This window comes from Lygodium microphyllum, chromosome 2, assembly GCF_053477565.2.
Source record: "Lygodium microphyllum isolate KBCC chromosome 2, Lygodium_microphyllum_v1.1.10, whole genome shotgun sequence".
Classification (NCBI taxonomy): domain Eukaryota; kingdom Viridiplantae; phylum Streptophyta; class Polypodiopsida; order Schizaeales; family Lygodiaceae; genus Lygodium; species Lygodium microphyllum.
In genome coordinates, this window is record NC_141136.1 from 66,553,012 (window position 1) to 66,567,342 (window position 14,331).

A 14,331-nucleotide genomic window follows, 5' to 3' on the forward strand; every position below is an offset into this window, starting at 1 on the left:
CTCAATACCCAAGAAATACTTCAGATCTCCCAGATCTTTCATGTCAAATTCAGATTTCAGCATCTTCATAGCATGCTGAATTCCCATGTCATCATTTCCAGTGATTATCAGGTCATCAACATATATGACCAGCACTACCAAGCCACTGTCAGTCTTCTTTGTAAACAGGCTGTGATGAGCCCTGCCAATAACAAATCCAAGACTCTGCAAGTAACTGCTGATCCTAGCATGCCAGGCTCTTGGAGCCTGCTTCAGCCCATACAGTGCCTTTTTCAGCCTGCACACATAATGCTGAAAATCAGGGTGCTCATACCCTTCTGGCTGAACCATGTATACATCCTCTGTTAAATCACCATTGAGGAATGCATTCTTAACATCCATCTGCTGCAATTTCCAGCCTTTTGCAGCAGCCGAGGCAATAACAGTTCGTATGGTTGCCATTTTTGCAACCGGGCTGAATGTTTCATCATAATCTAAGCCATACTGCTGAGCATATCCTTTAGCGACCAGCCTTGCTTTGTACCTTTCTACACTGCCATCAGACTTACATTTGATTTTATAAACCCATTTGCAGCCAACAGGCTTTTTCCCTTCAGGCAGTGGTACCAAATCCCAAGTCTGATTTTCAGCCAAGGCTTTCATCTCTTCGTCCATAGCCATGCACCAGTTTTCATCCTTTGCTGCTTCAGCATAAGTACCTGGTTCTTTGATCTCCATCACTTTTGTCATGTATGCATAATGCTTTGCAGAATAACCAGAGTACGTCAACCTGTCAACAGGGTATCTGACCCTCTGCGATCGTCTAGGCTGTGGTGCACTACTCGATTCACCTCTCTCATGAGGCAGAATGTACCTGTTCTGCCTCGTGCCAGGCGTATAGACAGTCGAAATACCAAGTTCGCTGTCTAAAGTATCACTAGACTCATAGCCCGAAGTCATTCTGCCAGGTGTCATCATACCATCCTCACTAACTTTCTCTTTTCCTTTGCTGTCCAAGACATCATGTCTCCCCCTCACTGACATACCCGTGTCAGTGGACGGTGAGCTCCTCAATCTCCCTGTCCATGGGGATACTGTCTGACTGATAGGTCCTGTCATAGCAGTGCTCTGCTGCATATCAACTATAGATACATGAGTGGAAGGCAGATCGGATGGCACTGCAACTGGTGAGACATACCAAGAGCCCAGCTCATCAAAGATGACATCCCTGCTTACCAAAGTCTCCCTGGTAGAGGGATCATAACATTTGTATGCCTTCTTCTCCTGTGAGTATCCAATGAACACACTCTTATGCGCTTTGGGATCCAGCTTTTTCCTCTTCTCATCTGGAATGTGCACATAAGCAAGACAGGCAAAGACCTTCATGTGTCTTACATCCAGCTTATAGCCATAGAGCCTCTCAAACGGTGTCATGTCATGAATGCCTGCAGTGGGAGTCCTGTTCAGAATATATGCGGCTGTCACAACAGCCTCTGCCCAATAGTAAAGCGGCATATGCTTCTCATTCATCATGGCCCTGGCAGCTTCCATTAGAACCCTGTTCTTCCTTTCAGCTACTCCGTTTTGCTGCGGAGTGTAGCTGCAGGTTAGCTGCCTACGAATGCCATTTTCAGCCAAAAAATCAGCAAATTCATTGGAGACATACTCCCCACCGCTATCAGATCTCAAGCAAGAGATGTAACACTCAAATTCCTTCTCAACCTGTGCCTTAAATTTATGAAAAACAGCAAAGACCTCATCTTTTGTTTTCAATATGTAAAGCCAGGTATATCGACTGTAGTCATCAATGAAGGATACATAGTATCTGGAACCCCCCATAGATGCATTATGAGCTGGTCCCCAAACATCAGAGTGCACTAACTGCAGTGGTCGTGTACTCTGTCTTACATGCCTGACAAACGGCAATCGTGACTGCTTACCAAACTGGCAAGCCTCGCAGACATGACCAATATCTGAATATTGGAATCTAGGTAGCCCTGTTACCAGCTGCTTCTTCTGCATGGTCTGCAGCCTCTGTAAATTGACATGCCCCACTCTCTTGTGCCAAATCTCTAAGTCCCTGATAGTGCCAGAACCCTGAGCAAACATAGCAGAATTCAGCTCTGGCAGTGTAGCATCAAGAGTGAACATTCTTCCATTTTTGTGGCCTTTCGCGATCAACTTGCATCCATTGCCAAACTCTTCAATAAAGCAGCCATGCTTATTGAAGCGAACCTGCAAGTTCTGCTCTATCATTTGACCCACAAACAATAGGTTCTTCGTAATTGAAGGAACATGCAAAACATCATGAAGATTCTTCTTCCTGCCATCATGTACAACCAGAGGCACTTTGCCTTTATGCTCAATGCTATGTTGCGTGTCATCACCTGTGCATACATAGCCATGCTTTTCAGCCACCATATCCGTGAACCAATCACCATGAGGGGTCATGTGATTCGACGCCCCCGAGTCAATGTACCACACTACATCATCAGATGATTTTTCAGCAGCCTTATCTTTGACATATTGCATGGCAAACAGTCTATCACCAGAGTCATATGCCTGACTGGACGTAGCATAATGTCCATGCTGCTTGCCCTTCTGATTTCCGTGCTTCTTCCAGCAATCCTTTGCAATATGCCCATACTTTCCGCAGTAGTGACAATCCTTGTCCTTATTTGGATTGTCTGACTGACGCTGCTGCTTCCATGAGCCTCTGCCACGGGAGTTCGATCTCCCCCTGCCTCGAAAGTTGCCACTACCTCTTGCATTTGATGACTGCTGATTGCTATTACTATAGGATGCATTCTGCTGGCCTCCTCTGCCAGATCCATAGCCTCTACCACGGCTACCACGACCACGCTGATTCGAATAAAAAACTGCATCCTTATTCTTAGAGCTGCTTGACCCTGTAGCTAAGCCAAGCTTCACCTCTTCATGAATCAATAATGCAACCAGCTCATTAAAATCAGGCATCTCAGCCCGCACAGAGAGCCAACAGATGCGAGCTGATCTGCTAAGGTTTTAATCTCCGTGACATAGTCCTGTATGGATCTGTTCTTCCTCTCTATGTTGTTGAATTTTTGCTTCAGTTGTATCTTCCTGGCACTCGTAGTTGTGTCATAGTACCTGACCAATATGTTCCATGCATCTGCTGGGGATTTACAGTTCATGATCTGCATCACCATAGCATCTGAGATACATAATGACAGCCAATGTAAAACTCTGCGAGCTCTTTCCGTCCAAGCTCGATGTGCTCGTCTTTGATCAGCTGTAGGATTCCTATCTGGAACTTCAGGTTCAGCCTCAACACCTGTCACTAAGTCCCAGTATCCTTTGCCTATCAGAAAGTTCTCCATGTGGAACTTCCATATTGCATAATTGTTGCTATGAAGCTTTTCTCCCACAATCTGGGTTACATTATCAGTTCTATCAGCATTTGCCATGTTGCAGACCTTGCCTGACTACCTGCAAACCAAGATTTTCTTAACAGTTCAACTTCAGCCCGGAATTGTTTATGATAGTTTTCTGCAATTAATTGCAGTAAAAAACCAGGGTATTTCAGCCCACTAACAGTCCAAAACAGCTCACACCAAGTGGCTTAACCTGTGAGTAAAGCAGTCAATGCAAATACTATGTATCCACTTCGGTTTGAACTCCTGCAACCTCACTGCCAAGGTACATATATGCAGTCTAAAAACTGTACTTCTGTGAGTGACCAACAGTGATCTCAAACCTAAAACTGAGTAGTATACATGTCATACATGTCCCAAACTTCCATAGATTACTGCTAGTACATGTGTCAAGCCATGCATAGGCATAGAACCTCAAAACAGTAAATAACCAGCATATATGAACATTGTAAATAAATTCCCAGATTTCAAACAGCCAATGCACTGGCAACCTGGATTAATTTCAGTCCCAAATATCCATAAACCATTTGCATTACTTCTGTTTCCAATGCTCAAGCATTCAATAGTCATAGACCGAGTCTTCAAGTACCTGTGGAACAAACCCAGCCAACTAGTTCTTCAGAAATAACCAATTTGTGCTTTATGTCTGCAAATTTTTTTTCAAATTTTCAGCCTATCACAGGCTCTCAGATCAGGCCACTTCAAGCTCCAAGCTTATGTCAAAAATACCCAAGAAGTATGACATGTCTTCTACCAAGCATCAAGTGCTACATCCAAGTTCAATGTACATGCCAAAGAGCATCCATAATATGCAGGCTTCCCAAGTGTACAATGTCACTATAAGTTCACTGACAGTTCAGCCCTGTGTATTCAGATTTGTACACCTCTATTACAGCTCCCACATGAGCTCCCACAAGAGCAATAGTAGGATAGACCCTTCAAGAACCTTCCTTGGTATGCATCCAAGCTCTATGCCACCTGACAAGTATTATACTCCTTGAATCTCAGCCAATGAGAGCAGCCTGTTCATAGGCACAGTCCACACAGACTGTTCAGAGTACATTCAGATCAGATTTGCCCACTTGTTGATGCTCAACGGAGCTTTGGTAAATCTCCAGACAAGCTACACTCCTGGTAATGCTCAATAGAGCCTTGGTAAGCAGTCCATGTGCTGAATCTCAGCCATGGAGTTCAGCCTGGAAACAGGCGCAAACACGCTGGCTGGACAGATCTGTGCTGCTGCACATCTTGCTCATTACCATGACAATGATACACTCACTGATGCTCAATCAGTCCTTGGAGGACCTCTCAGCAAGCAACAACCCTTCTTCAAGCCAGAAGACTCCAATGCTTCACTGTACATACCTCTAGTGTGACCTTTTATGGAAATGGCAGTCAGTCCTCTTCTTTTTCCAGCTCTTCAGTTCACTCTTCAAGTTTTCTTATTGAGTGCATTCCACCAGTGAGCCCATTCATGGCTCTGATACCATGTTCAGATTCAAAGAGGCAGATAGATGACAGACAGAGTGAAGCAACAAGCTTCCTCTCTCACACTCTATTATTTATACCACACTCAATAGTGAAAGATACAACCTACGGTCATAAGACAATTCACACCAAAGGCACCGACTTATTTAATGTATCTAACTACTATGGCTAGACTAGCTGTGTCCAGCTCATGTCGGTCAACACAGACTAAATGAGCTTGATATTCTAACAGGGGAGGGGGAAACTGTTGGGTGGGGGGTGGGAGTATTTTGGTTTTGATTTTTATTAAAAAAAGAAATAAAAATGAAGATAAAATTGAAAAACTCCCCTTTTTCTGTGCATAAGTGTGGGGTGAGGCAAAAACATTTGCAGTGGCAGGAAGCAACGGGGGTCAGGACGACGATGGGGAAGGCACAGGCGCCACAGGGGGTGCCGCGAGATGCATAAAAGCAAAAACACGCGCGATCACGTGTGAGGTGAGGCGTGCAACAAAACAAAGACAATCAAAGGCATGCAAACTGCACATGGAACGAAATTTCGTAAAAAGGAAAAATGGGCCAGACGACGAGGGGAAGACAGCGAAAAAGAGGGAACCCTAAAGTCCCCCTCCCGATTAAGACCCTGAAGGGGTGCAAAACCCGGCCAGAGGGGAACTTTGCCCACCTCCCGGTGATCTGGAGCCCAAAAATTTCTTGGAGGTGCAGGTACACTTGAATGAATAGATTGAGCCCCGATCATTTACATTCCACAACCTTGTAGATGTATTGGTAATGAGATGTATCACTTGGGAATGTAGGTGGATGTATGCAGTGATGGGTAGGGTATGCAGCCAAGAAATGGTCTCAACAAGAGAACTATTGATGCAAATGATGTATGGCTCTATGTGGAATTGAGAACCACCATTGAGGCCTAGGATGTCTTGAAATAATCACCTCAACATTGGGATAATGTATGCTCATTGAAGGAGTTCTTGTAGGGTGTTGCAAACAGCCAGCAGTTCCACACAGTCAGCCTACAAAAGTGAATTACAAAGAAGCCTTCTTGTGTGACTAGCACAGATCCCATAACTTGATTTGAAGAGGGCATTGTCCCCTTTGATTTGAGCCAAAAATCTCCCCATTTTTCCCTACGGTTTCGGAGATATGCCCAATTTTGTGCTCAGAGGTACTGTGGGACAGGCAGCAGTCCTACACTGTCAGCCCACAAAAAACAATTACATCAAAGCCTTGATCATTTAGTGTCAATGATATTTTTACATAGCCTTGTAGAGGGGATCAAGATCTTGAATTTGAATCAGAAATTTTGGCAATCGAAGCTTTCTAGCTCAAGATATTGCCATTTCTGTAACAGGGGGTCTAGTGGACTACACTTAGGATGGACTACCACAAGGGAAAAGCAAAGGCCCAAGAGGACTTCTAGCATGAAATAAGGGAGTCCCATGCCTCAATGAATGATCATAGCTCAGCCCAAGAGGATCGTGAAGACATATTTGAAGATGGTGCCCCCGAGATGGACCTCTTGGCTATGCTTAACCATACTCTATGCCACCATGAGACCCATCATGCCGACCGGCATCGAGAGTTGAAACAACGCCATAGGGAGATGGAAACTTGCCAAGATCAGTGTCATTATGAGATGATGGCCAAGATGGACTTACTCATCAGGCACATGGACACCCTCATTTCCCCGCCATTGCACCCTCCTCGGATCAGCCCAAGGAGCATTTTCCTCCCCGTGAGGCCAACCGCCCTCCTCCCTTGGAGACCAGGCATAGCACACAAGGTTTTGGTGGCACCCATGGCTTTCCCCATAGCACTTATGAGACGGGTGAGCCCTCCACTCCACATGATGAACCCATCCTTCCCTCCCCCATTATGAACCCTTCAAGCCCATCCTTGGGATAACAACTCCCCCGTAATGGAAGCTATATGCATACTCATGGGAATGGCTAGCAAGGGCCTAATGCAAATTTTGGGCAGCATGGAATGCAAGGTGTACATGGGTAGCATGCACATAGCAATGGGGAGCATGCATATGGCAGTTTTGGGCAACAAGGCCCTAATGTTTAGCCCAATTCACATTTAATACATGGGCAGGATGGTCATTTTGGACCGCAAGGTCCTAATGTGCAATTTGATCCTCATGTAATGCATGGGTAGCATGGCCCACAAGGAAATTTTGGACAACCAGGGTTTGGACAGCAAGGCATGTATGGGCATCACAACATACATGGGCAGCATGTAGCACATGGCATACATGGTAGCAAGGCCCAAATGAGTTGCGTGACAAGATTGTGTTCGCTAAGTTTAATGGGAAGTCCTCCTCCATGGCTGAATTAGAGGAATGGACCCTAAATTGGAAGCCTATTTTATCATTTATCCTCGTATCAACGAGGCAAATATTATTTTTTCCTCCCTTCACCTGGAGGGTTTTGCCCACACATGGTGGAGATTTATTCAAAAGAGAAAACCAGCAGTTTCATGATTGGGAAGATTTCAAGATGCATATGGTCCAAGTTTTTATCTCCCCGGTAGAGAAAAAAATGTTTGGCTAGGCAATGGTATCATTTTGATTTGTGAAATCTCGCCGTGAGGGAGTATACCAACTAGTTTATGAACCTATCCATGTATATAGAGGCTGTCAGTGAGATGAGTCCAAATTGCATAAATATATTTATGGGCTAGATGTGCATCTTCAGCTGATGTAATGGCTCAAAAGCCACCCACTTTTTTGCAGATATAGAATTGGCTAAATGATTTGGTCAGAAATACCATCGTAATGAGGGCATACAACCAATTTCAGGACAACAAAGATACCCTACTAGGCAGCCCCCATATGTTGGTAATTATCGCAGCAACAATGCATGGAATGGCAGCCCAAAAATCCCCACCTACCCCACTTTTAATGCTGAAAGAAAATATGGCAGTTTTGGCATAGCACCCCCTTCCAAAAGTGACCCAAAGTATGCTGAAAATAAGACATGGAATGACTTCGGTTCTAATGGTAAAAAATTCATCCCTCCCGAGGTTGTCAAGGATCGCAAGGCTAAGGGCTTGTTCTTTAAATGTGGAGATAAGTACATGACTGATCATGCATCCAAATGCCCATTTAAGAACACCATTGTTAAGTTTAATAGCATGTATGTGTTAGAAGATAATGACAAGCTTGAAGAGGACTCACATGACACCTCTCCCATGATGAGACATGCTGAAAATGCTGAATATGAAGAGGATCTTGACCCTGATCAGTTTTATGACTCACTCGATGGGTTCCCTTTTGACCCCGGTGGCTACCCCATAGATGGCATGCTTGGGAATCACCCTTTGCACCCCACACTTACCACTATATCAGCTTGCTCAATCTCCATGGATGCATGGACCGGCTCTAGGAGCTGGAACACCCTATGGGTACATGGTAACATTGATGGCAAGAATGTGTACATTCTTATAGATAGTGGCAACACACACAGTTTTGTGAATAAATGGACTCTTGCCCATTTGACATGTATTCCTACTGAGTTACAACAACCTCTTAAGGTTCAAGTGGCCAATGGAAGTGAGGAAATAAGCACCCATGTATGTGCATAAGTGTCTCTCAGGTTGGCTGAAAATTATGCAGCAAAGGTGGACTTAATTACCCTTGATATGGGCCTCGTGGATGTTGTTTTAGGTTTCGATTGGCTGCAGCTGTTGGGAAAAATCTCTATGGACTTCTCTCAGCTGTATATGGAGTTTGTAATGCATGGGCAACTTGTACATTTGGAAGGCATCAAAGAAATTGTAGACTTTCAGCTTTTAACAGCAAGACAACTCAAAAAGGAATTCAAGAAATGCTCACAAATCTTCGTCTTGCATTTGCATAAGGATATTGATGATGAGCACACTTTAGGGAAGCAAAATGCTTTCAAATAGCCAATTCTCTTGTTTGCAATGTGAACAAACTAGCTGTGAACTGATTTGCAAAATAACTAGTTCAAGCTCTACATAGTGTGAACATAGCAAAATAATAAGTTCATCTTCTCTAAGTGTGAACACATCAGCTGTCTAAACCAGTGTAAAAAGGATTATTGGGGGAGGGGGAGTTTAATTTAGACTTAGGCTAATTAAGCTCAGTATTTTTTAAGATAATACTGATGACATTATCCTTATACCACTTGTAGTTTGTGATATTTTGACTTATTTTTCAATCTTTCCAACTTCTCACATATTAAACTTGAAGAATTCTAAACCCAACACTTTTCTCGGTTGATGAGGACTTGTAACAAGCAGGGGACACATGAACATGGCATGGAAACATACCAGTCACACTGACGGTATGTAAGGTGTAAGAGGGTATTCTGAAGTATCAGGGAATTATCAAGAGTCTCTCTTTTCACCTTCACAAGCTTTCATGGCTTCTTCTTCTTCTTTCTCTCTCTTCTCCATGTCTTTCTCGCTCCTCCCCCTCTTCTTCTATAGTCTTTCTCTCTCTTCTCTCTCTTAGTTAGATTAGTTAGGTCTCTTTCATTACAATTGGTATCAAAGCTTTGTCTTTGATCCTTCTCTTTCCCATAGATTTAGGGTTCTTACAGTTTCTCACACTTAGAAAATCTCAGTTACATATTTCTCACAAGTACAGAGGGAGTACTCAGACAAGCTGTCAATCCTCTTGAAGACTATGGTAGCCTTTCTTGGAGCTTTCCCAGGAACCATGGACACATCTGGAGGTAGGAAGATAAATTTGGCAGGTCATCACTAATTTCCATGTAAGTTTGTTGAGGTTTTTGGACAAAAGAGTGTAGTAGAGTTAGAGAAGACAAAAAGCATAGTTACCTTTTCAAGAGAACCTTCTATCTCTTTCTCCCTTCAAGCTGCCATGGAACCTTCAGCTCAAGAAGTGCAAAGATCTTCTCCCCCCTCTTCCCCAGCTACAATGACTTGTCCCAAAGCTTCCCCTACTTCATAGTCAGCATCTAGAGCACCCTTGAGCCTTGTTTCTGGAGCCTCCTGAGGTCAGCCTGCAATTTGCAATGTATTTTGCACTAAGTGGTTTGCTCTTTTCCTCCTACTCCAGCTCAGTTCCAGCACTCCTTGCTTCATCCTCCAGCTCTGGCATACCTTTGGGCAAGACTTGAGCACCCATTATTGAGTTTTCCCACCATTCTTGACATATCTCAAACCCTATTGTGGGTAGCAGCCATGGCAGCCATGAAACCTTCAACCAAGATCATGGCACACTAAAGCCCGTTCAATTTCTTACCCCCGAGAGCCTTGGAAGTAGCCACAAGCTTCAACAAGTGAAGATACACAACATTGAAGGCCCCCATACAACCATGGGCTGCAAGAAGAAGGGAAACCACAAATTTCTTGGAGAGGGAAGCCATTAACTCTTCCCCGATCTTGAATAAGGTGTGCCAATCGATTCTTGGTCACTCTTTTACATCCAATTGTTGAGCTCAGCCACTTGATGAGAGAGATGGAAGAATTGCATGTCTTCTTGAAGCTTGAGAGTGCCAATTGAATTCCCATCCCCATTCCACACTGTTGAAATGCATGGATGGCTGAATGCTCGTTAAATTTCTTTCCCCATTGATCAAGATTTTACTCTAATCCTTAACCGTACTCTTGTCTTGATTCTTGATTGATAAGAAAGAAATTTGTAAGAAGGGTAAGTCATGCAATTAGTGAGTCATTGATTGCAGAGGTAACCCCTTCCCCTATCCCATTTCCTTATTGGTCATGTATCTCATGAAAAGCCCAACTCTTCAATTGAAATTGCATAGCATGATGATTTCTTGAATTAAAAATCCTTGCCATGTATACATAGACTAGGTGAGTTGGGAGAAAAAGAGGGAACCCTAAAGCCCCCTCCCGATTAAGACCCTGAAGGGGTGCAAAACCCGGCCAGAGGGGAACTTTGCCCACCTCCCGGTGATCTGGAGCCCAAAAATTTCTTGGAGGTGCAAGTACACTTGAATGAATAGATTGAGCCCTGATCATTTACATTCCACAACCTTGTAGGTGTATTGGTAATGAGATGTATCACTTGGGAATGTAGGTGGATGTATGCAGTGATGGGTAGGGTATGCAGTCAAGAAATGGTCTCAACAAGAGAACTATTGATGCAAATGACATATGGCTCTATGTGGAATTGAGAACCACCATTGAGGCCTAGGATGTCTTGAAATAATCACCTCAACATTGGGATAATGTATGCTCATTGAAGGAGTTCTTGTAGGGTGTTGCAAACAGCCAGCAGTTCCACACAGTCAGCCTACAAAAGTGAATTACAAAGAAGCCTTCTTGTGTGACTAGCACAGATCCCATAACTTGATTTGAAGAGGGCATTGTCCCCTTTGATTTGAGCCAAAAATCTCCCCATTTTTCCCTACGGTTTCGGAGATATGCCCAATTTTGTGCTCAGAGGTACTGTGGGACAGGCAGCAGTCCTACACTGTCAGCCCACAAAAGTCAATTACATCAAAGCCTTGATCATTTAGTGTCAATGATATTTTTACATAGCCTTGTAGAGGGGATCAAGATCTTGAATTTGAATCAGAAATTTTGGCAATGGAAGCTTTCTAGCTCAAGATATTGCCATTTCTGTAACAGGGGGTCTAGTGGACTACACTTAGGATGGACTACCACAAGGGAAAAGCAAAGGCCCAAGAGGACTTCTAGCATGAAATAAGGGAGTCCCATGCCTCAATGAATGATCATAGCTCAGCCCAAGAGGATAGTGAAGACATATTTGAAGATGGTGCCCCTAAGATGGACCTCTTGGCTACGCTTAACCATACTCTATGCCACCATGAGACCCATCATGCCGACCGGCATCGAGAGTTGAAACAACGCCATAGGGAGATGGAAACTTGCCAAGATCAGTGTCATTATGAGATGATGGCCAAGATGGACTTACTCATCAGGCACATGGACACCCTCATCTCCCCGCCATTGCACCCTCCTCGGCTCAGCCCAAGGAGCATTTTCCTCCCCGTGAGGATAACTGCCCTCCTCCCTTGGAGACCAGGCATAGGACACAAGGTTTTGGTGGCACCCATGGCTTTCCCCATAGCACTTATGGGACGGGTGAGCCCTCCACTCAACATGATGAACCCATCCTTCCCTCCCCCATTATGAACCCTTCAAGCCCATCCTTGGGATAACAACTCCCCCGTAATGGAAGCTATATGCATACTCATGGGAATGGCTAGCAAGGGCCTAATGCAAATTTTGGGCAGCATGGAATGCAAGGTGTACATGGGTAGCATGCACATAGCAATGGGGAGCATGCATATGGCAGTTTTGGGCAACAAGGCCCTAATGTTTAGCCCAATTCACATTTAATACATGGGCAGGATGGTCATTTTGGACCGCAAGGTCCTAATGTGCAATTTGATCCTCATGTAATGCATGGGTAGCATGGCCCACAAGGAAATTTTGGACAACCAGGGTTTGGACAGCAAGGCATGTATGGGCATCACAACATACATGGGCAGCATGTAGCACATGGCATACATGGTAGCAAGGCCCAAATGAGTTGCATGACAAGATTGTGTTCGCTAAGTTTAATGGGAAGTCCTCCTCCATGGCTGAATTAGAGGAATGGACCCTAAATTGGAAGCCTATTTTCTCATTTATCCTCGTTTCAACGAGGCAAATATTATGTTTTCCTCCCTTCACCTGGAGGGTTTTGCCCACACATGGTGGAGATTTATTCAAAAGAGAAAACCAGCAGTTTCATGATTGGGAAGATTTCAAGATGCATATGGTCCAAGTTTTTATCTCCCCGGTAGAGAAAAAATGTTTGGCTAGGCAATGGTATCATTTTGATTAGTGAAATCTCACCGTGAGGGAGTATACCAACTAGTTTATGAACCTATCCATGTATATAGAGGCTGTCAGTGAGATGAGTCCAAATTGCATAAATATATTTATGGGCTAGATGTGCATCTTCAGCTGATGTAATGGCTCAAAAGCCACCCACTTTTTTGCAGATATAGAATTGGCTAAATGATTTGGTCAGAAATACCATCGTAATGAGGGCATACAACCAATTTCAGGACAACAAAGATACCCTACTAGGCAGTCCCCATATGTTGGTAATTATCGTAGCAACAATGCATGGAATGGCAGCCCAAAAATCCCCACCTACCCCACTTTTAATGCTGAAAGAAAATATGGCAGTTTTGGCATAGCACCCCCTTCCAAAAGTGACCCAAAGTATGCTGAAAATAAGACACGGAATGACTTCGGTTCTAATGGTCAAAAATTCATCCCTCCCGAGGTTGTCAAGGATCGCAAGGCTAAGGGCTTGTTCTTTAAATGTGGAGATAAGTACATGACTGATCATGCATCCAAATGCCCATTTAAGAACACCATTGTTAAGTTTAATAGCATGTATGTGTTAGAAGATAATGACAAGCTTGAAGAGGACTCACATGACACCTCTCCCATGATGAGACATGTTGAAAATGCTGAATATGAAGAGAATCTTGACCCTGATCAGTTTTATGACTCACTCGATGGGTTCCCTTTTGACCCCGGTGGCTGCCCTATAGATGGCATGCTTGGGAATCACCCTTTGCACCCCACACTTACCACTATATCAGCTTGCTCAATCTCCATGGATGCATGGACCGGCTCTAGGAGCTGGAACACCCTATGGGTACATGGTAACATTGATGGCAAGAATGTGTACATTCTTATAGATAGTGGCAACACACACAGTTTTGTGAATAAATGGACTCTTGCCCATTTGACATGTATTCCTACTGAGTTACAACAACCTCTTAAGGTTCAAGTGGACAATGGAAGTGAGGAAATAAGCACCCATGTATGTGCATAAGTGTCTCTCAGGTTGGCTGAAAATTATGCAGCAAAGGTGGACTTAATTACCCTTGATATGGGCCCCGTGGATGTTGTTTTAGGTTTTGATATGCTGCAGCTGTTGGGAAAAATCTCTATGGACTTCTCTCAGCTATATATGGAGTTTGTAATGCATGGGCAACTTGTACATTTGGAAGGCATCAAAGAAATTGTAGACTTTCAGCTTTTAACAGCAAGACAACTCAAAAAGGAATTCAAGAAATGCTCACAAATCTTCGTCTTGCATTTGCAAGATGATGAGCACACTTTAGGGAAGCAAAATGCAGTAGTAGAAGCACTTTTGGCTGAATATGAGGACCTATTTCAACCCCTCACCACTCTCTCACCTCAGAGATCTGTGGAAAACCGGATTGACTTGAAGCCCCATGCCAAGCCCTCAGTAAACTGCCATATCGGCTCTCTAAATGTGAGAGAGAGGAAGTAGTTAAGCAAGTCAAGGAGCTCACTAAAATGGGATTCATAGAGCCTAGTCTTCCCCTTATGCCTCCCCAGTTCTATTGGTTAAGAAGAAGGATGGATCCTTCCGATTGTGCATTGACTACCGTGATCTCAATAAGATCACCGTCAAAAATAGATACCCCATC